Below are 25,267 nucleotides of genomic sequence, written 5' to 3'. Positions count from 1 at the left end.
TTCTGACTGTCTCGCATCGCTTCCCTTGCAATCCGGTCTTTCTGTCCCCTTTTTAAAATCTTTCTCCTCCCTATCTGTTTTGGTTTGACTACCTTAACTGATCTTGTTTTCTTTTGTTGTTCCTCATCCCATGTCATAGCTGTTGGTATTTGAGGTATTAAGGTACACGGGAAAAGACCCGAATACGCCAAGACCTACACACACACACACACGCCTAAAAAATCAGTGTAATCAAAATAAAACACAAACTACAGCATAAGGATATGAGATGGGATAAATAGGACATCTTTGTTTGCTAGTGGTTTAATACTCTGTCAGAAGAAACAAGCACCGCTGCTTAGTTAAGGCTCTGTGACATCAAGACAGATCAAGTGATGATATCTAGGCATTTGGATTCCAAGTCCCAGCATTCAAAAGATTATCTGAATCTGTTCTAAATGGGGCTGCTTTCAAAGAATTTACTAAACTTCTATCATGGAATGCTGTGACATTTCTGCTGAGAACAGGATAGCAAGAGCACATGAACTAAAACTGCATTTCCAGGCTCAGTTCAAAATCCTGTCATAAACCTTAAACAAGCCTGGTCCTAAAAGATTTCTAGAATCAGTAGTACTATCAAAGCACTTTATGCAATGCACTTTTTGAGTGAATCAGCTTTTTGTGAATTTGGGAGCAGGAGAAAAGCTTTGGAGACTGCCAGAACTGTTGTTATCGCTAGGCAGGCAGCTGCCTCAGGTAACAACTTTTGGAGTGTCATTAAAAGGAAGACAAAAATGTTGCTTTTATTGCCAGGGAAAGAGAGAAGTTCTTGTGGAATATCTGTCTCAGGCACACACATTTCTTGGCTACGCACCTTTATCTAGGTGGGGTAATGGGGATTCAACATTTTCTGTGTAACTCCTCAGGCAACAAAATGTTTGAAGCAATTTCAAGTGTTTTTCTATTTTGCAATTATCTTCTTCAAAACCCTTCCAAAGACCAAGCATATAAAACTTTTGTTAATTTGGGATATGGAACATATTGCAACTGAACCTTGAGAATATATACAAATGGCCAATTTTAACCTAAACCCTCTGAAGATATCTTAAACTATACTTCTCTAAAGCCAGAGCCAGAAACTGCCAGGTTTTTCAGATGCCAAGCATCATCTTGCAGTGATACTTGTGTCCTCAGCACATAAACCAGTATCAATGAGAAACCATGCAAAACTTCCCTAATTCTGTGAGATTTGGGTATTGTCATAATGGATTTTGAAGTGCTTGGTTGGTGGTCTGGTGTAACTTCTGGGCATCTGCAAATACTGACATTTGCTATAAAGATATATCTTTCCGTGCAGGAATACCTTCTAATGAAGTTCAGTTTTAATTCCACCACTGAGTATTGTTAAATAGTTTTACAGAGGAGAGTCCATTTTGTCATGGTATAAAAGAACATTTTCTTACAGAAGCTGTACACTGTTTGTACAAAATTTGCAAAATGAAAATCAACATGCTTTCAAGAAAAAGAAATGTTGATCATAGAATCTTAATTGTCAAGTGATGGAGTTCTGAATGATAATTTCTTCCTGCAACTTGGTTGTCTTGTTCTAGGCCAAAGCCTTTCATCTCCGTGTTATTATACAAAGCTGCATGTCACCTGTTGCTTATAAAATAGGTGAACTTACAATAATTTCATTTACACTGCTGTGCATTTTGCCTTTGTTTCCCTTTTGTCTAGTGAATGCTAGGAACTCAGTATTATTTGAAAGACCAGTTGCTTCCCTTCAATTTTTTTAAATTCACCTTTTATAGAAAGACCTTGTTTAGTCCCCTCCTTCTGGCAAGTCCTTATCTCCAGGAACAACTCAAGCTGAACTTTTAAACATATTAAAGTTTAAGCCGTATTGAACATAATGGGGCTTGCACCTGGATAAGTAAGTTTAAGTTTGTGTTGTAAGTATGTTAGCTGCATTTTCTAACATCTGTCCCTCATGGGAGGAGAGGAGCTTTTATCCCCTTTTATCCCCTTAATTTTCTTCTGATCATCTGAAAATAAATAAGATCTTTGAAGATGAGACTCTCCTTTATATACTGTAAAACAGTATATGTAATGATGGTGTTACATAAATAATAGGCATTTGAAAAAGAAATATTTTTTGCTCCTGAAATCATGAAAGATGAATAATGATGTAAAAAACCTCTTTCTTTAATGCAAGTAGGGCATTTAATAAAGCAAATCTTTTTGTAAAGAAACTTGCTTCAGACACAATAATTACAGTGTTAAAAAAACAAGTTTACTGCTTGAATCTTGCAAGTCTGCTTGAAGAATGTTAGAAAAGCACAAAAGCTGGCACCATTAGCTTTCATCCATGCTGAGCTAGCAGTAAAGTGAGCATAGTAGAAGAATATATTAATTGGCATTACTTGAACAGTTTAAAATGTTCATTCTACAGGAACCTTTACATATATTTTCTTAATTAAGAAAGGGGAGAAAACTATAGTTTTTACATTAAACCAAAGTATACGTAAGATTTTAAGATTGTATCATACACCAAGACTTGCTTCCGGAAAGGGAGATAAATTAGTTCAGTCTGGGAGGCTTTGAATATAGTAATGATAGTTGATAAGATATTATTAAAAAATTGATTAACTTGTCTTTTACTTGTTGCATTTAAAAATGCCTTCCTGATTACTGCACCTTGAGTCCGAATAAACAATTAACTGACTAATTATTCTAGTCACACCAACTTACAATGAAATCTTTATTCAGTGTTTACAGCCATCTTTGGCAAAGAATGCCTTGCTGTTTTTAAACTAAGAAGAACTGCACCCTTTGGCTTGTCTCGGCCTCAGCTGCCTTGGTTTCAGAGCTGGATGCCAATAATCAGTCTTCTTTTTCTTTTTTCTAAAGTGGACACTTTAAAAAAAAGGGTGAAAGAACTATTCTCATCAATGCTCCATATATTCTGGCTGATTTATGTCCCAGCCACTGGGTCTCTTCCTTCCGTATCTTTTAAACATCTATTTTCTTGCACCCAAGTTCATCCTTTCTACCGTTCCTCCTCCTCTATGTGTAGAAAGAGAAATAGGCAGCATCTTATAAAGGATCTGTCATGATCAGCTCAATCTCACCTATTAAATTTAGCAGGGGAAAACCATAAAACTGATTCTGGGTGAAAGGAAGAGAAGGAGGGGGAAATTACCTCATTTTGCTTAAAGTACCAAAACTGTATTTTTGTATATTCACAGAAAACTCGAGTTGTACGAGATATGCATCCTGTTCTACCAAATTACATTTTAATTTTTCTATACTTTTACAGTTCTCCATTCTTACATATGATTTTCTTTTTTAAAACAATATTCTGTTTCATGCTACTACTTAAAATCTATTGTAAGCTGAATTACATAAATATATCCACATTTTAACTTGTATAAGAATCTCCCATTCTGCCCTCAAAGGTCCAAAGGTCCATTTCTTTAAGTATTTCCTTGAAGAGAATCCTATATTTTTGCCTGTCAGTCTATACACAAAAACTCTTCACTTATTTTGCTTTGTTCTCTGCTTTTTAATACACTTATATTTAAAAGGCCTAGTAGGTACAGTTTCTATCATCTCCATGAAGATTACCACTTTGGTAATTTTCCTTATAACTTCCTTGAATTTTTTTCCCTCTTTGCCACCATTAAGTTAGCACTTCTACTAGATTAGAAGAACTCAACTTCTTGAAAGACATGCATATTTTGTCTATGGGACTCTCATACAGACAGCTATTTTCTTCATTGATCATTCCATCCTATTCCCAAGTGTTTAGAAGTCAGGTCCCAAATTGCGGAACAAATGCTCCAATAAGCTAGAAGGGATTTCCATAGATCTTTCATTATAAAAGAATCATATTTAAAATTTGCTGGCATTTTTATACCATATACAAATTATAATACAATAGAGCTTTAATTTCATTAAAAAATACAATGAAATCAAAACACATTGGCAACAACTACATGTTCAAAATACAAATGTCTTCACCTGATATATGGTTCCAGATATAACACCTTAAAATACTCCAGTGGCACTGTGCAACAACTGAAAAACCCCCACTATCTTCTGTATATTCATAGCATAAGACCCTTGAAATAAGATCTTAGACCCAAATAGAAATGGAATATACCTCTTCAGATGTCTGGGTGCTAAGGACCAATATTATGAATTGGGCCCAGACTTAAATTAAGTCAAAGAGCATCGCATTGCAATCTTTTTAGATGATTTCCTTTGACCCATTCTCTTTTTACATGTGTACTCTTGCACAATGCAGTAACTTTTGACTTACACCATATACTTTTAATGTTATCTACCTATCTATCTTCTTCTTTCACCTTCAAAATATATGGAGATTACATCAGTCAAATCTATTTCTTTATTTACCATTGTACCCCATCATTACAGCAGCTGAATTCAAGGTGACTTACATAACACAACCTCCTAATAGTCACCATATTTCAAAGAAAAATAAAGTGCCATTACAGCAAGAAACCAGATAAAATACTACTTCCTGGATTTTTTTTTAAAAAGCAGACAAGTGGTTTCTTGTTTCCCTGCTCTTAGAAACAAAACAGGGAGATCTGGGACCACATTGCTTTTTCCCCCCTCAGCCACCCACACACACTCATTTTCTCCTTTTGGATTCTGAAGCACAAAAGATTGGTCCTTGATGAAAACCACCTTCAGTCGCCTGTATTGAATAGAACAGCGGTGGTGATTAAGTTAACTAGCCTGGTCCTTCAAAGCCCCAAGTGATGGGTGGACAAATAAACAAGCAAAAATGGCTCTTTCCTCTCCGTTTGGGCAAAACTGCCTCCTGATTACCCTCCAAACTAGAATGTAAAAGTAGGCAGTACTTTTCAGAGAGCAAAGGCAAGTAAGAAATTGGAAGCAGCAACAACTCACCCCATCATTTCCGTTGAGGGAAAGAAAAGCTGACTGATTATTTAGTGGCATTAGCTTCTCCTAGAAGAAACAGTTGCTGACACATCTGACCTTCTCTCTTTGGCTGGTATGTTCCTGGAGGAAGGTGGAGAAATGCGCAAGCAAGGGAATGTAGCCACTGTTCCTTTTTTCCAAGCTCATTTTTTTTCCTGGACATCTCAATAAGGTAGACCGCTCGAAAGAAAGTTGCTACTTCCACCTGCTTAGGCATCTTTCTTTGGGTAGCACAAAGTGGGCCACTCAGCTGCACACCTCTTTCTTTGACCTGGTCACTTATGAGTGGCACCGAGGTGGACCAAGCAGTTAAGGGACTGTGGCCACTGTCTCTAAATGCACACCTCCCTTCTCTCTTTATTCATTTGGGCACCCTCCCTCTTTCAACAAGGCATTCAAAGGTCATGAACAGGCAACAGAAGACAGTGGCTTGCGCTTTCACCCACCTGCCTTTGCCTGATAACTCAACCTCTCACACCTGGTCTTGTGGAGCACTGAAGCCAATTCCTACCACCATCCCCTTCGGGGGAAGGTGCTGCAATGGCCAGAGACAAACAGACAGAGAGAAGCTAGTTAAGTGGACTGGAGGAGTCGCTGCTCTGGCTATCCCTCTAGGCAGCCTGGTAACCTCCAGATATGGTGGACCAACTGCCATAAATCCCAGTCTGGTCCACCCACACCAACTGCCATAAATCCCAGTCAACCCAACTCGGGAAAAGCTGCTCTAGAGAGTAGGGTCCACCTCCCTACTGCAATATCCAGAGCAGATGGAAGAGGAGTGAGGATAGAGGAAGAGTGGGGGCTCTCTTGCCTTCTTAGTTGCAATCCTGCCCCAGAAGTGGGAAAATTAATGGAAAGAAGTATAGGAGAAGTTCTCCCCACCCCACCCCACCCCATTCCCTACTGGGGTGGGAAGCAGACCGATTATTATCTAGTTAAGAGTTGGACGTGTCACCTTACTTCAGAGAGAAAATGGGGACTCTCTCTCTCTCTCTCTCTCTCTCTCTCTCTCTCTCTCTCTCTCTCTCTCTCTCTGTGTTTGTGTGTGTGTGTGTTAGGTGTTACAGTTTCCCGCGCAGGGGCTCTCGCTCACTCAATCCCCCATCTATTTAAACCGCTACTACCAAAGCTCCTTTGTTCAGGACGCTCCCATCATCCACTTCCTCACTGACTTTGCCCGGCGCGGATCCTTCCCCGGAGACGACCCGCTTCAACCAGACACCCACCCCCCCCTTTTTGGAACCGCCGCCGCTGCGCATCCCTTACCCGGCGAGGTAGCGTTTTCCTCCTCTCGGTCTGAGGTAATTGAAAGGAAGCAGAGCCGCTCGCCGGCCCTCGCTCGTCTTCCTCCCAGAAGCCTCGACACCCCCCCCCTTCCCCGCAACAGCACCGAGCGGGAAAGCGGCACCTCTTCGGGCGCTCTTCCCCACGCGCTCCTTCGCGAGGTCCCGGCAAAAACTCCAGCCCCGCTCGCAAAAAAAAGAAAAAGAAAAGAAAAAAGGCTTCTCGCCTGAAGAAGTGGCCCGACGCAACCCGACTCGCTCCTGCCGCCCGCAGCCCGGCGCTTCTTGAGGTAAAAAAAACGCCGGCCGGAGGCAGTTTGGCAGGAGTTTCCCGCGGCTTCTCCAGCTCCGGCGGACGCCGTAGTTTCCAGCCCTTCGCCTCCCTTTCGCTTCCTTCGGGTTCGGCTGCAAGCAGGCAGAAAAAAAACACAAAAACGGCTTTTTTTTTGTCCGGAGGAGAAGGAACAGACCGAAAGCGTGAATTTTTTTAAAAAAAAGGAAGGCTAAAGGAATGGCTGACAGACCGGGGTGGGGGTGGGGGTGGGGAGGAGATTTCCTTTCCCGCTTCTTGGAAAAGTAGCTCTGGTGAGGGTTCTCCCCGTCCCTTCTTCAGAGATATCTCGCTTCTGACAGGTAGACTTCTCTCAGTCTCCTCGTTTTCCGAAAGCCCTCGCAGGTGGGCGGGAGGAGGAGGAGGAGGAGGAGGGAAGAGGAGGGGGACGCCTTCACAACGCGAGGTGGGAGGAAGGAGGGAAGAAAAAAAGAAAAAGCTTTTCGATATATTTTCGGTGAGAGAAAGTATCTACTTGCTCCCTTTTTCTTCCTCCCTCAGCTTGCTCTTCTTCCAAGCGGCTGCTGTTTTGCCCGAGCCGGAGGTACTCATCCCGTTTGCTCGTGAATATTCCGCGAAGAAGCCAGAGCCGCTAAAATAAATTCAATTAGTCCATTGGGGCCGGGAATCTGCGCTCTCCTTCCTTCTGGAGGAGCTGTCTGGAAAGCCACCAGCTTAAAATGATTAGTGGCCCCGTTGGTAAGTTGAAGAGGAGAGGAGAGGCGGTAGTGCTCAATGGGTGTTAGTTCGGGAACGAGACTGGATCCCACCCTCCTCGCCACTTGTTAGGTTGGGTTCGTGAATCAATGAGATGCAGACCTATGGCAGCAAGGGGTCTTTATTAGATCGTAGCATGGTCTGAACTGGGGGAATAACAGTTACCTGGCTGGTTTTATACCTGTCCAGGTGAATGCCTGGCCAATAGGTTTAAACTCAGGTTTCCAGCCGGTGGGGTCAGCCAATCCCTTTAAATCCGGCTTCCCACTGAACCTGTTCCTGCACGGAGCTGTCCAGATCCGCGCCTCCTTATGCGGCTGTTACACGTGTATGCTAGCCCGGCATACGCTACAATGGGTAACGGACATGCAAGGTTATCTTTCCTCCCTCAGCATGGTCTGTAGATGTGCAGTCCACCCAGATCTCCTTGGATGTGGAAATGATGGACTATCATCATGGGGGTTGGGGATAGTAGTTCATGGACATTGCTTATGGATGTTGTGATTCAGGGTCAGCCTGTGGGTTCGGCAGTTGGGTAGGATGACTCAGAGGAGGAGGAGGGGGGTGTTGAAGACCTTGCTGAGGGGGTTGAAGATCTTGCTGATGAGAGCCCTCAGCCAGGCCCCTCCCACTTGGTCACCACGGAGACCCAGCTGTGTGAGCCTGACAGCGTGGATGAAGATGACCCACAGCTGGCCCTGTTCAAGGACGCCCGACGCAGGAGGCAGTCAATTAGGAGTAAACAGAGGAAGGCAATGGGGCTCCTCGGAAGGAGGCAGAGAGAAGCTACGCCCTGAACTCTATATAAGGGGAATGTGTGGGAGGGCTGGTTTGCTGAAGGCAACCGCTTGGATAGTTCCTGTTTCTTAAAGCTCCTGTTTCTTGGTTTGTCTTGTTCCGTTTGTTTTTGTAGCAATAAATTTGGCAGGTGTAATTCCAAGCTCTTGCCTTCTTGTAAAAGGGGTTGTCCCTGCCTTTTCTGCAGGGCCGGTAGCAGGCTGGTACAGAACAATGGACTCTAATATAAAGTTACGTATTTTGAGATCTATAACAGTGATGGTGAACCTTTTAGAGACCGAGTGCCCAAACTGCAACTCAAAACCCACTAATGTATCATCGGGTGCCGGGTGGGCGTGGCTCTTTGGGTGGGTTTGGCCAATTGGGTCAACATGGCCCATTGGGTGGGCGTGGCTGCAGTGGTAACGGCAGAGTGGCTGGGACTAAAAAGTTCAATCAATCAATTCCAACTTTGCAAGAACTTTTTTTTTCCCACGAGAAGTTGAAATTCATTGATTGAACCTTTTTTTTGTGTGTACACGGCGGCGGAGGCCTAAAGCGAAAAGGTTTTATAAAACCCAGCTGAAGGCCTAGGACTGGTGCGATGGCGCATGTGTCCACCGAGAGGGCTCTGCATGCCACCTGTGGCACCCCCTGTTATTACCCCCTGTTGATAGGGCCCGCAACCTGGGTGTCCTCCTAGACTCGCAGCTATCCCTGGAAGATCACATAGGAGCTGTGACCAAGGGGGCCTTCTCCCGGGTTCGACTAGTGCGCCAACTACGACCTTATCTGGACCTGGATGCCTTACGTACAGTCACCCATGCACTTGTGACCTCTCGCCTAGACTACTGTAACGCTCTCTACATGGGGCTGCCCTTGAGAGCCACTCGGAAGCTTCAATTGGTGCAAAGTGCAGCTGTACGGACACTTTTGGGGGCCTCCCGATACTCCCACATCTCACCTCTCCTCCGTGAGCTGCACTGGCTTCCGGTTGCCTTCCGAGTGAAATTCAAGGTGCTAACAATGACATACGAAGCCCTACATGGCATGGGTCCGGACTACCTACGGGAGCACCTTCTGCCAACGTCAACACCCCTCCGTCCTGTGCGCTCCCACAGAGAGGGCCTCCTCAGGGTGCCACCGCTCAAGGAATGTCGGCTGGTGGCCCCCAGGGGGAGGGCATTCTCAGTGGGTGCGCCAGCCCTCTGGAACTGCTTGCCTACCGAAATCCGGATGGCCCCCGACCTCCGCACCTTCCGGCGCGATTTAAAAACTTACCTGTTCCAGCAGTCCGGCCTGGCCTGATAGCTCTTGGGGTCTCAGTTGTTTTTACTATTGTTTTTCACTATTGTTCAATCTGTATACCTACCTTACTCTGTACACCGCCCCGAGTCCCTCGGGAGAAGGGCGGTATATAAGAACAAATAAATAAATAAATAAATAAATAGGTTCGCCACCACAGATCTATCCTTTGGGTTGTTTTTTGTATTTCAAGCAGGAGCTCAAGACAGGGCAATCCCACCTCTTTTTTATGGAATAGGCCAGTTGTTCTCAAAGCTGAGTCTGGAGGTCCCCAAGACTCTTTCAGGGGATTGGCAGTATTTAATTTCTGATACTATAAATATTGATAAATGCAACCAACATCAACCAAAGCTCTTTGGGGTCCTTGATCATTTTCCAGAATATAAAGGGGTCTTGAGACCAAAATGTTCAAGAATTATTGGAATAGGCTAAAGGAGAGAGAAGGACTGGCCCTAAATCTTGCAGTGAAAATCATGGTTTCTCCAAATCCTTTCCATACTCACTCAAAGCCATTCAACAGTTAATACTTACAAGCCTTGGTCTCCATGTTCCTTTCAGCAGGACTTCACAGTTTTTGGCAGCTGCTTGTGGCAACCTGGCTAAAAAGAATGAACTGATTACCAGTGAGTTTGAACTGGGTAAAGTCAGGAATATATCATACAAATTTTGTTGTTGGAAAGATTGATTTGGGTTTATTGCCAAGGCAGTTATGGGTTGTATAGCCATTCAGAAGCTTAAAGCTCTGCACCACTACTTCAGTTAAAGGGTAGTAATGGTTGGTAGCATGGTGGCTATTGCGTATCCGGTTCTTGCAGGCATTGAGCAAGACAGAAGTTCAGAACAGCAACATGCTTTATTGAAGGTCAGCAGCTATGTATACGGTTGGCTGACAGGCAGTGACCAATAGGTTTGAAGCTAAGGTTTCCCCGCCCAAAGACCTACTTAGCCGGCTGGAGACAACTGGTTTGGGCCGGCTAGCAACCTTTACAACATACACATGAACTAGCACTTAGCAATTGAATGCAAGGAATTAGCAAGCAGTCCAACTAGTATTAGCAATTGAATTAGCAAACAGTGTAACTCCAGCAAACACTTACAACATACATATAAAACCCAATACATTACAGTGGCCATGTAAGAACCATTATTTATTTATTTATTCGGTTTATATACTGCCCTACTTTCGAAGGACTCAGGGCAGTTTACAAGGCAAAATTTAAAAACAATACAATATAAAATTAAAATAAAATTAAATTAAGTCTAGCCCCAAAAACTTAAAATCACAATTTAAAAACATTAAAACCCCTCAGTCCAGACCAGATAGCTCAAAGAGCCAGGTTTTTAGGTCCCGGCGAAATGAACGAAGGTCGGGGGCAGTCCGGAGTCCTGTTGGCAGTTGATTCCATAGGGCAGGCATGCCCACAGAGAACGCCCTCCCCCTGGGGATCGCCCGTCGGCAATCCTTGACCGGCGGTACCCTGAGGAGGCCCTCCCTGTGGGAGCACACAGGACGATGGGAAATTGACGCTGGCAGCAGGTGCTCCCTCAGATAATCTGGGCCCAATCCGGGCCCGTCTCAATCCTGCCAAGACTGACTGGCTGTACATACCGGCATCTCGGGTTAGCCAGGTTGTTCCATCATTAATGATGGGGGGTGAGGTGTTACCCCCCCCCATCGATAGGGCTCGCAACTTGGGCGTCCTCTTGGATTCACGGCTCAATTTTGAAGACCATATAGGAGCCGTGACCAGGGGGGCTTTTGCCCAGCTTCGCCTGGTGCGCCAGTTGCGGCCCTATCTGGACCGAGATGCCCTACGCACAGTCACCCATGCGCTCGTGACCTCCCGGTTAGACTACTGCAATGCTCTCTACATGGGGCTGCCCTTGAGGACCACTCGGAGGCTTCAACTGGTGCAGAATGCAGCCGCACGAGTTGTTATGGGAGTTTCCCAATACTCCCGTGTAACACCTCTTCTCCATGAGCTGCATTGGCTTCCAGTTGCCCTCCGGGTGAGATTCAAGGTGCTGGTAATGACCTATAAAGCTCTAAATGGCTTGGGTCCGGATTATCTAAGGGAACACCTGCTGCCGGCATCAACTTCCCATCGTCCTGTGCGCTCCCACAGGGAGGGCCTTCTCAGGGTACCGCCGGTTAAGGAATGCCAGCGGGTTATTCCCAGGGGAAGGGCGTTCTCTGTGGGCGCGCCGGCCCTATGGAACCAACTTCCCACGGAACTCAGGACTGCCCCCAACCTTCGCTCATTTCGCTGGGACTTGAAAACCTGGTTCTTCAAGCTGTTTGGCCCAGACTGAGGGGTTTTAATTTAATTTAATTTAATTGGGTTTTAGTTTAACTTCAGGGATTGTAATTTAATTAATAGTTTTAATTGATTTTAATTTTGTATACTATGTATTTTAATTTTCCCTGTAAACCGCCCTGAGTCCTACGGGAATAGGGCGGTATATAAATTTAAATAAGAAATAAATAAATAAAATAAATTTAGGACTTTATAGGTCATCATGGAACCATGTTCCATGCATCTTAGCAATGCAGCAGCTAAGAAGGCTACTGTCATTCCTATCAGATATGGTCACCCTTCAAGACAGACCAGATGAGGAACCAAAGTCATGCATGCAAATACTACTTTTATTATAGTAGGATAGTATAGTATAGTAGTATAGTATAAGGTTATAGTAACAGAACCTTGCAATTCTGAAGGTGCTTCCCTTGTCCCTCCCTTTATCTTCATGAGAACTAAGAAGGGTCTTTTCTAAGATGCTTACTCAGTTCTGCTCCACACTCAAATTTCTTATATCTGACCATTGCCTTAGTTGCAGCTCTTCCTTCTTTTCCTCAAGACTATTCCTGCAGCACATCAAAGATACAGAGCACAAGGAGTTGGCAGACGTCTGCTGATATGGCCAATACAAATCTTGGATAGGGTTTCTGGGAACCATCACGATACAAAGCCCTGCAAGACATACAATGCCCTAGAAACTAAAAAGCTGAAGATCTACTTTATTAGCTATTTCCAAGTTGGTTCCTTGCCCATCACCGTACTTCTGAAGTTGGGAGTAAGGGTTCAGGCCTCTTCCCATTCACCAGAAGGCAAGAATACATATGAAAAATGCTGGGCTGCTCCTAGATGATGTGTCTCACAAATTTTATACAACACTGCAGGGGGTTCTGACTTTGCTTGTGTCTTTGCTTAGCTCAGAGGTGTCAAACTGCTGGCCCACAGGCCGGTTGCATCATGCAGAGGCCACGCCCACCCCAGCTCCGGCAATGCAAAAAAAGTCGAGTTTGACACCCATGGCTTAGCTTGTAGCTGAGCATGTCTTTGAACTAGTCTGAGAACAATTCTTCATTTCTGAAGATGCAAGAACTACCATCTGCTTTGAGAGGCACTTTTGATTTTTCAATTCAGGGTACTTGTTGGTCTGTGAGGAAGGAAATAAACTTTGTACATGCTCAGAAAAGCACTGGTAAAAATAACCCCTACACCATACAGATAGCATGGTAAGAAACAGTAGAGTGGGCAAATCAGGTATGCAAACTTATAGACAGTCACACAGGACACCAAGGTTTTACTCTTTGTACTTGAAGTATAACATGAATCTATTATAGCTTTGTTTTCTCTTCTGGTAAATAGGGTCCAAATAATTTTGTTTTCCCATATTAGCGTAGAGTCCAAGGAAAATGGACTGAAATCTTGAATCTTGAAAATATCTTTTCCTAAGTAATAAAACCTAAGCTACTGTTAGTAGTTACTTTCGTCTAGCATTTCTGTTATAAATGCTGCAAAACATCAACCTCAATTTTCCTATTCTATAAAAATGGAATAACACTAAATTCTTATTCATAAATCTTGGATAAGAATAATCTTTAAAAAATTGTTTTTCTGATGTTATAGTATAGCCAGTTGTTATAGTAATAATGATAATAATATAACAACACCGACGGCTGCTTTGTGACACCGAAGACTATGTCTTTAATATACTTGTAATCTCCATTTAAATAGACATTTACATATAGATAATTTTTTTAAAAGAAAATTCTACAGGAAAGAAAGATGGAAAAAAAAGAGATTGGGTATTTATTAAAAGGGGCTGGCTATTGCAAAAAGGTAACTGCATGAGGATTTTAGAAACCAATTTCCATGAGTATAAAGAAGAAAAGAAAGGATCAAAGCACCTTAAAAAGTATGACAGACTCATGGTTCATATTTTTAAAATCTGCCCATGAAGCAGAAGCAGGAGTGTCTCTTCAAGAGTGTGGAAGAAGTAAATTATGAGCTGTGGCATCCAAAGCACCTGATCCTCCAGAAGTCTTCATCTGATTCAGCCATTTCTTTATTTTCCCTTGGGAAATAAAGAACCTATGGGAAGTGAGGGAAAGAGACTCACAGGTTTCAAGGCATTGATTGGCCAGGTTGGCTCAAATGTTTCATTCTTAGCAGTGACAATGATTGAAGTAATGCTTAAGTATATAAATCTAGGCATATTTATCTATAATTTCTTTGATGGATTTGCATTGAATTCTAAATGAAAATAATTATTTTTACACACAAACATGCCTCTTAAAAAGAAAAAAAAGAATATTGCCTGTGGATAGTATAAATAAACCTGAAACGCCCATGTAAGCAGAATTCATTCTCCAAGCTGATTCACTTGTATGAATCCCTGCAAGTATAGTGTAAGTTTAGCAATGGTGCGAAATCTGAAATCTTGTGGCAATGTCCTAGTATATAAAATATAACACCAGCGTAAGATAAAAGCTTAATTAACCTCTTGCTGAACTCATAGATTAAAAATATTTTGCAAATATTCCCAGAGAGGTTGGAATACCAATAAATAGGCTGGCCTGATTTCTGACAGAGGTTTCATTAACATAATAGCACACAGATTTTAGATTTTCATGGATGCATAGAAAACAAAATTAAATAAAATCTTACTTTAGCAGACTTTGGAGGCAATGGACAAAATCCCATCTGCTATTTTTTATACAAGTATATCATTTTATGTGTGTATAATGCCATGTGTAAAATCCCATTTGCTATTCAATGGAGATTTGGGTCTAAGGGACATTTTTTTTTTGCCCTACAGATCCATTAAATAGTAGATTTACCAAATACACAAAAGGAACCTTTCCACGTTTTATTATAAATAAAAATAAATCATGTTTTGAACAAAGTACATGGTCAGAATCTATATCAAGCACATCTCACAGTAATTTCTTTATGACTATGCCAAGCAGATACTGCAAGAAATACTTGGAAGATACTTCTTCAAATGGCTGATCTATGACTTTTGATTGGTCTGCTTGAATGTTTCTCCTCAGAAGTTACTTTCATGTCCTGGCAATATTTCTCTTTGATAAAATTTGATTTTCCAATATGTGGCTGTCCAAATGTCAAATCATTCTATGAAGTCAAATAAATCCTCAAGAGCTTTGGTTTCTTATAACTTCGGATAGCCAATTCTGTATTAAAGAAGCAGATGGTTATGTCTATTATTTCTGCTTGATTCTTTAACAAATATATTAAATCAACTGAAATTGATATAGATCTTTTGCCTAGTCCAGGCATGTCAAACTCGTGATGTCACATGATGTCGCATGACGTATCTCAACTTTTCCCCCATTGCCAGCAATGGGGTGGGCGCGGTTTCAGCGTGACGCATCTGGCCCATGGGCCAGCAGTTTGACATGCCTGGGTCCTAGTCAGTATTGGTCCTGCTCACATGACAGATGGTGTCCTCACTTTCCTAGTTCTTAAAAAGATTAAAGAGAACTCTGGAAAAGGGATATCCTTTTATGTTAATATAACTCTTAGCTGGAATTAGGCTTAGCTTGTAGACCATAAAAGAGGTCTGTCCTACTTAGTGGAGCTAAAGGTACACACATTCTAGTGGTCACAGTATCCAATATCTATAGTCAAATTATTGTTTCAGTACAAAGTGCCTCAAATAAACGAAGAATCCTACTCAATCCATAATGAACTTACTATTTATTATTTTAATATCTATCATAAATTATTTGTAGTTGTGACCAGTTTACATTTTGGTACTTTGTCAACACTATGATTTAATATCATCTCGCATTTATTTCATGTATAAGATTGTTAGACATACTGCTAGTGTTACTAGTGGTTTTGCTATTGTCACTACCTCTATTTCAGATTTAGATAACAATAAGACCAACAATAAAATAACAGCAAGAATGCCAAATCCAGTCTAATTATCTCGCTTACCATGTGACAAACCATAATAGGACAATAAGATAACATCAACAGTAATTGTAATGATTCATCAGTGTAGGAATCTTCTTATTCAAGAAATAATATCCTGTAAATCCCATGAATTACTTTGCAAAGAAAACACTTCAGACAAGTTTATAAGATTTATAATAAGTTTTAGATGTACCTTTAACAGAGCTAGGGTGGATGCAAAATAACATGTAAAGTAAATGCATATTTCTTCCTCCATGCTGATTTTTTCCCCTTTATGTAGGCAGGATATTATTAAGAAAAAAATGGTGTAGATTGAAATTCATGTTCATCCAGGAAAACACATTCACAGAATTAACTGATATAAGGTGTGTGAATGTTTGAACACATACATACTTATCTGGATTTCTTTTTTAGTGTGCCTCATCTAAGCCAAATTAGTCCATGAAGATTCCACATTGAAACACTTTTAGGATCCTTGCCTCCTTTCACAATCTCCCTATTCCCTTTCCCCAAGCCCTGAATCCCTATTCCAAAGGAAAAGGGTAAAGCTATTATTATGTTTTCACCAACAATTACAATAATCCTGAATGGTTTTAAAACAGCCTTTATTGTCAAGAATGACAACTGTTGTAAAGTTTCATTGACCAATAAGGGAGGTATGTTTTTCAGATTGTGTTCTAGCAATAAAAATAAATAAATCAAGTGGTAATTAATATTGGTAGTAATATTTAATTGGAACTTTGATGTTCGGAAACTGTTTACTTCTCCAGGGTTTACTGCTTCTGGAGATAGCGTTTCCATATTGCAGACAGTATTTACTCCTCGTTCAGCCCTGCGATACTAACTCTGCAAGTAGCATTTAGCTAAGCATACAGTCTGATTCCCCCCCCCTAGCTTCTGACTTCAGAAGAAAGTAGATGCAACAAACTGGTTTAAGGCCTAGCAGGTTTTACTATTTGGAGGTTAATTATCTCTCCTGTAATAGTAACTGTTTTGCTACTATATCAGTATGTCTATTTGAAGCTATTGCTAAGTGTGCAGCTATTAATAAATTTCCCAAAGGGTTAATCAAGGGCTTCATTAAAACTTGGCAACCTTTCACTGCTAGCTAAACTTTACTCATCTGATTGTTTATTTGGATCCTCTTCTCCATTTCTGGGTTAGACTGATTACGTATCGTGCTGACATTATTCCTGTGCAGCAGTAATTATACTGACTCATCTCTAGTGATTTTGAACCATCCAGGAACCTTCATCTTTTTACTTGTCTAAAAGTGCACAATCCCACTTCTCTTTCTTCTCTGAATCCAATACCTCTCTTCCTGCTAGTTTCTTAGTCTTTTTTACCTTGCTTTCCCTTTTTGTACAAGACCCAGTGAGTGTGGACCATACACACACCCCATCTGTTTTCTCCCATGTCTTTCCCATTCTCAGGTTATTGCTGAAAGTATAACTGTATGCAAGGGATACCATTTGAAAGGATGGCAGACAGTCTATACCAGGGGTAGGCAACCTCGGCGCTTTTATGACTCATGGACTTCAACTCCCAGAATTCCTGAGCCAGCCATGTTGGCTCAGGAATTCTGGGAGTTGAAGTCCATGAGTCATAAAAGAGCGGAGGTTGCCTACCCCTGGTCTATACCATCTTCATTCAATCAAAATCTGAAATATAATCAGACTGGAGTGTTTAAAAATACCGATTAAGATTATAGACCTAGACACATTAACCTAGGAGTAACTACTATTGATCTAAGTTGAATTCTAAGTAGGTTTTCATTGTTAAAGGAAGCTTCTTTATAATCATTTTCCATTTGGTCCTGAAAATAGCTTTTTCTGGTTTGAGGTGTTGAAATGATACAGGATAAAATAAAATATAATATAAAATATTACTACAGCAGAGAAGCAAAGAGAATTGTAATTGCTAAAGCAAAAAATAATACATGTGTGTTATTACACTAAACTATTTTATTACTTTATGAATATAAAACATTTACATCCATTATAAATATTTAGCACTATGATTTAACAGATTCCTTACATATGAATTTATTCATATGTAACATTCTCATTATTATTACAGATTGCTGCTATTTTTATTTTTATCTTAATTTTACATTCTGTAAGTGATTTGTTAGACTCATTTCTGGAAGGGAAAACTAGGATGATCAATAGGTTGATAGACAGATAGATTAGATAAATGCTTTAAAATGTTTAAAATTTGTGGATGGTTTTTCATGATGGATGTGACAACAGAAGTGTTCTATTTTGTTTGATTTTAGGTTCAGTATATAAGATGCTTTTCCACATTTGTATTCTGTTTTTATGCTGAAAGACTTGGGAAATACTTCCAGTACTTTGGAAAGTGGGATAGTAAATTTATTTACATTTGAAGGATGGGGGAATGTCTTTCTAGTAGGGAACAGCAAAATATATACACAACAGGAAAAAGTCACAATGTAGCATCTTTTCTGGTACATTGAGAGAACAGAGGAAAATAGAGTAGCTTCCAGCTAATTCAATATTTAACCTGAAGGCAAACTAAAAAGTCTAAAAGATAGACACTCGTGTACAAGACAAGGATGGTTTTGCCCAATAAGAGTTCTGTGGACATTCAGAAGCATCATAATAGAAATCTTAGCATTAAATAAAAGAGTGCTACTTACTAATTACAAAAAAGAAGTGTGACAACTAAAGCAATGATTGATATAAACCTTCACTTCCAATATTGGATGGTAAGTGCTACAAAATAAATTCTTCGTGTCTAGTTCATGGGGACAAAATGTATTCCAAAAGATTCGGACCAAAAGGAGTTTTAAAAAAATGTAAATCTAATCTGTTAGTCAATCTAATCTGTCAATCTAAGTAGGGGGCAAAGACAATCAAACATTAGGAAAATAAAATGATAAAGAACCAATCGTGAGAGAGAAGATTGCACTCATACTTGGCTTTAAAAAGAGAAAGAGGCAACATAGTCTCTGCTTTATTTTCCTCATGTGAAGAGGGAACGTCTGTTTTTTAGATTGGCTCAGACCAAGTGAAAAATGGGCCCCATTCCCAGAAATCAAGGAATGGCAATTGAGAGAAAATATACAGATTACAGAAAGCTTAGATGCTGATTAGAATTTTATGAACTCCTAGATTAGTGGGGTCTCGGAAGAGAGCCTAATCTGCCTCCACCCCCATTTTGTAGAATAATTCCCTCCCCCCCGGAGGTGAGGTGGGCCCCCGTTTTCCTGGCCTTCAGGAAAGGTGTAAAAACATGACTGGCATCACCAGTGCTTTTTTTGTAAAAGAAAAAGGTGCCAGAACTCACACATGTCATACAACCTGCCTTGCCTACCCTACAAGGTTCCATCCAAAAAAGGTGCCGGAACTCCGTTCTGAGCGTTCTATGAGAAAAAAAGCCCTGGGCATCACATAAGGAGCCCACATAGTTGTAGCATTGGTTGGTGACATGAGAGCCATCCCTTTACCTTTGTCAACCCCCCTAATTTTTAACAGAGTTCAATTATTCTTGCCTCCTTTAAAAAAAACATTATCTTTAATTTTTTTAATTCTAACTCTTAACATTTTAATGTTTACACACCGTTTTATATTTTGATGTTTTATTGTACAATGCCCAGAGTCCCTCTTTGAGGGAAGTGGGAAGTTCAGAAATGTGAAATATAAATAAACAAATAATAAACTAACAATTATTTTTATAGTAGTGCCATGGTCTATTTGTTCTACCTTTATTCTCAGTGCATTTGGCTAAGACAACATGTAATACTGCCGGAGATTGCCACTTTAGAAATAGTTTTCATTTCACCTTATTTTATTTATCTTCTTTCAGTTTTCTAATTTATTGACCTTGATATACATAATAAAATGTCAGCTCTTCAAGGTAGATCACACTGAGTCATGATAATTTTACATTTATCATAAGATTATAATAACAAACTCTTGCAAGTCTGATTGTACTTCCATTCTCCTTCTCTTTAACTCCAAGAGAAGCTGGCAGGGTCAAGCCTGAAATGCTTTTTCAAAGTATACTTCTGCCTTGTGTTCAAATTTCTTTTGTCTTTTGCTTTGATTGCATCTCTTCCTCAAGGTTATTACGTTACATCCTCCTATTACACAAGGACTTGATTTTTTTTTACTGAATATGAAGTTTGATTCTGAAAGGATTTTAACTTTAATACACTTATTTCTTTTCTAGGGGAGGGAAAGTAGATGAAGAGCATTCTTCCTTATTTATTCTCAGGTAATACAGTTACAGAGATGTTTCTAGGAAAGAGTGGTTGGTCAATACATTCAGGAGTGTGAGAAAATGTGGTAGGGAGTATAAAAGAAGGGCTATGGATTTTGCTTGAAGGAGCCAGAGGGCCAACTGTCTACATGTGAGGCATGCTTGTCTTTATGCATCCTTCATTATAGCACATTTTTATTTTCATTTATTTTAATCCCATTTATATCCCGCCCTTCTCCGAAGACTCAGGGCGGCTTACAATCTAAAGCACAATGTGCTTAGCAATAGCCTTCATTCTATGTATATGCCTGCTTATTAGGGCTTTCGGGGGGGCCCAAGCGGCATTATTACAAAGTCAGCTTATTGCCCCCAACAATCTGGGTCCTCATTTTACCTACCTCGGAAGGATTGAAGGCTGAGTCAACCTTGAGCCTGGTTGGATGCAAACCTGAACATATGACTTTTAGCATGCAATACAAGGCCTACTGTTGCTTTTTTTATTTTTAATCATTGTACATTGATCTTACAGACAACTGGGGCTGCCTCATTGTCTGCATCCTTCCTGACAATAATCAGAAGTGGGAGACTGACAGAGCAGGATGCCCACTTCTAATGTCATTGAGAATTATTTCAGAATTCTGAGTTTGCCCTGTACTTGATTTAAGAGCACTACACACATTGCTTATGGAGAAGATGGCAGAGGCAAAAAAATGAAATCACGAAAAAGACACAAGAGGAAGAGAAGATTGGAAACATTATAGACTAAGGTATTACATTCTTCTAAAGGAAATATAAAGCATGGATAGAGCAAAGAATGAAAAGGAAATGGAACAGCAAGAAGTCAAGGAGAAAAAGAGGAACAGGGTAAAATTAAATAGGAATACATTAGCATTAAGATGTAGATTTGAGATATAAACTCTGAAATGATTTATAAGCTCAAAGTGGTAGTGGTATCAACAATAGTTAAGATGATGCTTTCCTTGTTAACTTGTGCTTCTCTCTTAGGACAAATAACAGGACAGATGTGTTGATGAAAAAAATAATTTTGAATTAATGCATAATATCCCTAAAATAATCAGCAGTGCCAAATATCCTTCAGGGTATTCCACATTTCTGACGGAGGGAACCACCACACAATGGTTTGTTTCGTCTTGAGTAGACAAGGAATAATAGTTTGGAGGCCAGGAGACTGAATACCTTATGGATACAAATATGCAGCATGCCACTGCATGAAGCCTTTTGCAACATATAAGCCCTCTTCTGCTCATCCATTGCCTATTTTAAAGATAGGAATTTCAGAAGTAAATTAATAAAAGGCACATTGCTGTCAAATCTCTGAATCTCAAAGTGCTAAAAAAAAGTTATATTGTAGAGAGGGTGGGAGTAAACAAGAATAAAATATATGTGACAGTTTTAATAGAATCGAGGTTGCCATGAATATACTTTGATTATTCCATACACCACAGCACCATGAAAATAAAATGCAGACACTCTAGTGCTCTAAGTAATAATTTAAGGTAATCAACAATACATAAAACGATGGTTATACATGCATCACAGAGCACCCTGGAGGATTCTATAATAGATAGTATGATTTTTTTTTAAAAAATTACCAGCTACTCTAGCATATATTTTGCATATACAAAAGCAATGTGTAAGTTTGCACTTTTTTAACAATGCCACTGGTGTGAAGCAATTTGAAGTTCAACTTCTGACAGAATCATTTTGGAGTACTGTGTTTCTGATTGCCTTTCAAAAGAATGTTGCTTAATGCACAAGAAATAAAAACAACAATAACAACAGACTGTAAATGCGATTGAAAGTGCTAAGCATTTATATCTTCCAAAGATATCTGACGTGAATTTGATACTCTTGGAATTTATTGAGGGATGCTTAAGCCTAGCTATAACAAAATAACTTTAAAAATATTATTGAATGACCTTCTTCTCCTGCCTTTAGAATAATTTCCTTCTGTATCAATGTCACAGCTATAACAGGATATTGGAATTACATTGGTACAGTAAATACAATCTTGCCATAACAGGTCTTTTGGTTCCTTTACATGTGTGCATGCATCCACCAATCTTTATTAAGAAACAACAAGAACAAAACAAAGAACCTCAATCCTTGAATGTGGCTCATTTTGTATTATGAATTGAAGTACATCACTGGATGAACCTAAATTATTCAGATAAGGACATGCCTGTTTCCCTATAGCTAAATAAAATGGTAGTGTTTGTGATTAGTTTGGCAGGATAGGGAACAGTTTCAGAGATTAGGCTTTTCAATATGTATTATGTATTATGCTAAATTGTGGATGGTGGGGAAAATGCTATTCTACCATTTATTATTCCATTTCCTTATTCCATTTCTTGGGATTGCAATAACAGACACCTGTCATTTTACAAGGAGCTAGAGAGATTTTATCAGTGCTTTTTTTCTAAAAAAAAAAAGTGCCAGAATTCAGAGGTGCTGTCACTGGGAGTGATGCTGGTGTCTTGCTACAGCATCGCCGCCCGCCCTTTGCACTCCCGCCCCAGCGGCTCATAGCCACATGCTGTGGGGATTCCCCTCCCCACAGCTGCTGTGGGGATTCGCCTCCCCACAGTTGTCACGCTGCGGCCCATGCTGAGCCCCCACCCGGAGCTGCTCCAAACCCTGACCCAGAGCTGTGTTCCTCGTGGCAGCGGTCTCCGGTGCCAAACAGCTGATGGCCTCTGGCACCGGCACTCTTTCACTTACTGCCCTGTCGCTTCCAAATGCAGTAAGTGAGTGAGCGAGCAAGTGGCGTTTGAAAGTGTTTGGAAGCGATGGGGCAGTAAGTGAGTGAGTGAATGAGCAAATGGTGATGGGGCAGTAAGTGAGCGAGCAAGCAAGAGGCCTTTGAAAGAGACAGAGTGAGTGGGGGAGAGACTGAACGAGATGCTTTTGAAAGAGACAGAGGAGTGAGTGAGAGAGACTGGAGGCTTTTGTGAGCAAAGTGTGAATGAATGAGGGGGCTTTTGCGAGCGAAGGGTGAGAGAAAAAGGGAAAAGTGAGGGGGAGAAGGGAAAAAGAAAAGGCACTGACTTCTGACTTCCTCTGTTACAGGAGTAGAAGGAAGCATTAACATTGAACCTCAACTTTTTGCTTTTCTATATTAGAAAATAGCCATTTTCATAACAATAAATGAATCTAACCAATGGAACCCAAAATACCCCCCTTTTTTAGTAATCAAGTTTTTGACACCTTGTTAAGCACTGGTGGTGCTTGAATATTGTCATGTCCTAAAAGTGGTACAATTTCTGAAAAGGTTGAAAAGCCCTGATGTAAATGCAGCCTAAATTGTTTATTGCCATCCTATTTGCAAATAATATCTTACTTACCTAGTTGAGATGGTGTAGTTGGGCAGCAGGGAGGGGTGCAAAGTTCCTGCCTTCACTGCAGACAACTTGCCTGTGCAATGTTTGCTGGCCGGGTCTTTTGGCGCGGTCAGCAGCAATTCCTATTGGCTTTCGAAAGCTAATAGGCCAGGCATAGGCAACCTTGGCTCTTTTATGACTCATGGACTTCAACTCCCAGAAGACGTTACATAACATAACATCAACTGGAAGATGTTAAACTGTCCTTCTGTTTCTTTCCTTCCCAAAAATTGTGTTAATGAATCCTCTCTAAGCTCTGCTGATCAGCTTGTCCTGGACTGTTTTTGCTGCAAAACGGATAGGTTTGCAAGTTGCAGTTGAGACAGCCCATCTCATTTTAGATATATCACATATAATTGAAGATTGTAATTAGTTGTGTGTGCATGTTCAGCAAGTGTGATGTATTTGTGAGGGCATTTCTAGGCCTCTTTCCAACCACATCCAGAAAAAATTGTAACAAACATTGGAATTCTCAAGGCCATGTTTGGTATTTCCCAGCAATCTGTTACTGGAAAGAAAAAGCAATCCCTGCTGCGTTACTGATCCCAGAGAAGCATTTGCATGTATGCAGGCATCCTTAGGGTGCCATAGTTATGGATGAGAAATATTGGTTGCAAAGTTGGCATTTCTGGATATAATACAGATATTTTGGACTTATTTTTGTTTCTTTGCATGTTTGATATTTTTAAAAAGGCATATGCTACTGACTACGCTTATGCACATATGTAACCTCTTTTGCTAGGATACATGACCACTGCTTGTCCAGAATGTGAAAAGTGAAAGATTGTGACTAAACAAAATTTTAATGTACAGATAATACCACCAGAAATTATTTTAGCCTTTTTAATAAATGTTGTTATTTATGTTAAGCTCACCATGGAAAACATTGTATATTGTTATGTATATGATGATGATAACTTTATTGTCACTTTGAATGTACACCAATCGGCATACATCAAAATGAAATTTCGTTGCATACAGCTCTCAAAGGGTCACCACCTCCGATATATACTCCTTGTTCGGGGCCTGCTCAAATTTCACATTGTCCATTTTAGTCTCTAGGGAGTGAACGATGGCAAACAGGACAGATGGAAATGGGGCTCCATGTGGATTAGCCCTCAAGTTAGCTTGTATTCTGACAACCTCGCCTTCTTTCCTTTTTCTGATGCTGACTCTTCCACCCTTTCCTTAAAGAGGCCTTGCTTCTTTTCGCCCCTGGAGCACACTGCTGCCGCCGCCACCAACTCCTCCAAAAGCCTCTCTCTCTTCCTCTGGGTCTGCCGACAGCCTCATCCAGTTCCTTCGCTCCATAAGATCCAGGTCCTCTCCTCTTCTTCCTCCTCTGGAAACAGCCCTGATTTGCAGTAGAATCCATCACTGGGCCAGCAGTCAGATCTTGCTGCTGGTAGAACAAATTCAAACAGCGCCAACAACTTTTAACGGTCTCACCAACAGTTCCAAAACAACTAGAAACTCGCCATGCCAGCAAAGATTGTCGGTCGTATGTCGTACATTACCTTAGTTCCACCATGTTGCTCAAACACATTAAAATCTTCCTGATCATGTGGCCTATAGCCTTTCCTATCCCTCCCAAAACTATTCACCTTCAAGAGCCAATGCAGCCGCAGCCATTCCAGGCGCCGCTAGGTTAATTATTTATACTAGGTTAATTATTTAAAGACTGAAATGCTACATAACTAGATTCTAAATAATCTATTTTTCAAAACACACAACAGTCCAAACAGTAAAAGTAAAGTCCAAATTAAGAATATTTCATTCTTAAGAATTGTTTAATTTAAAGTGGTTTAGTTGTAATAGATGGTTATAGATTCAAAATAGTTTTCAAGAGTATGTACAAAAGATACTATTTTTTCTAGCATCAGCTAAATTAGACATATTACATTGAGAAAAATGTTTCTCATTTCTTTCCTGTTACCTTTATTGATTTCATTGCAGAGATGTTAACATAGGAAATAGATTATTTTGTTATCTAATTTTACCTTCCAAAAGACAGAAGCAGATGAAAAATGTGAGGTTCTTTCC

The sequence above is a fragment of the Vipera berus genome (genome assembly GCF_964194415.1).
Source record: "Vipera berus genome assembly, chromosome: 3".
In the NCBI taxonomy this organism is placed as follows: domain Eukaryota; kingdom Metazoa; phylum Chordata; class Lepidosauria; order Squamata; family Viperidae; genus Vipera; species Vipera berus.
The sequence above is the reverse complement of the archived record's forward strand: the minus strand, read 5'-3'. Positions refer to the sequence as shown.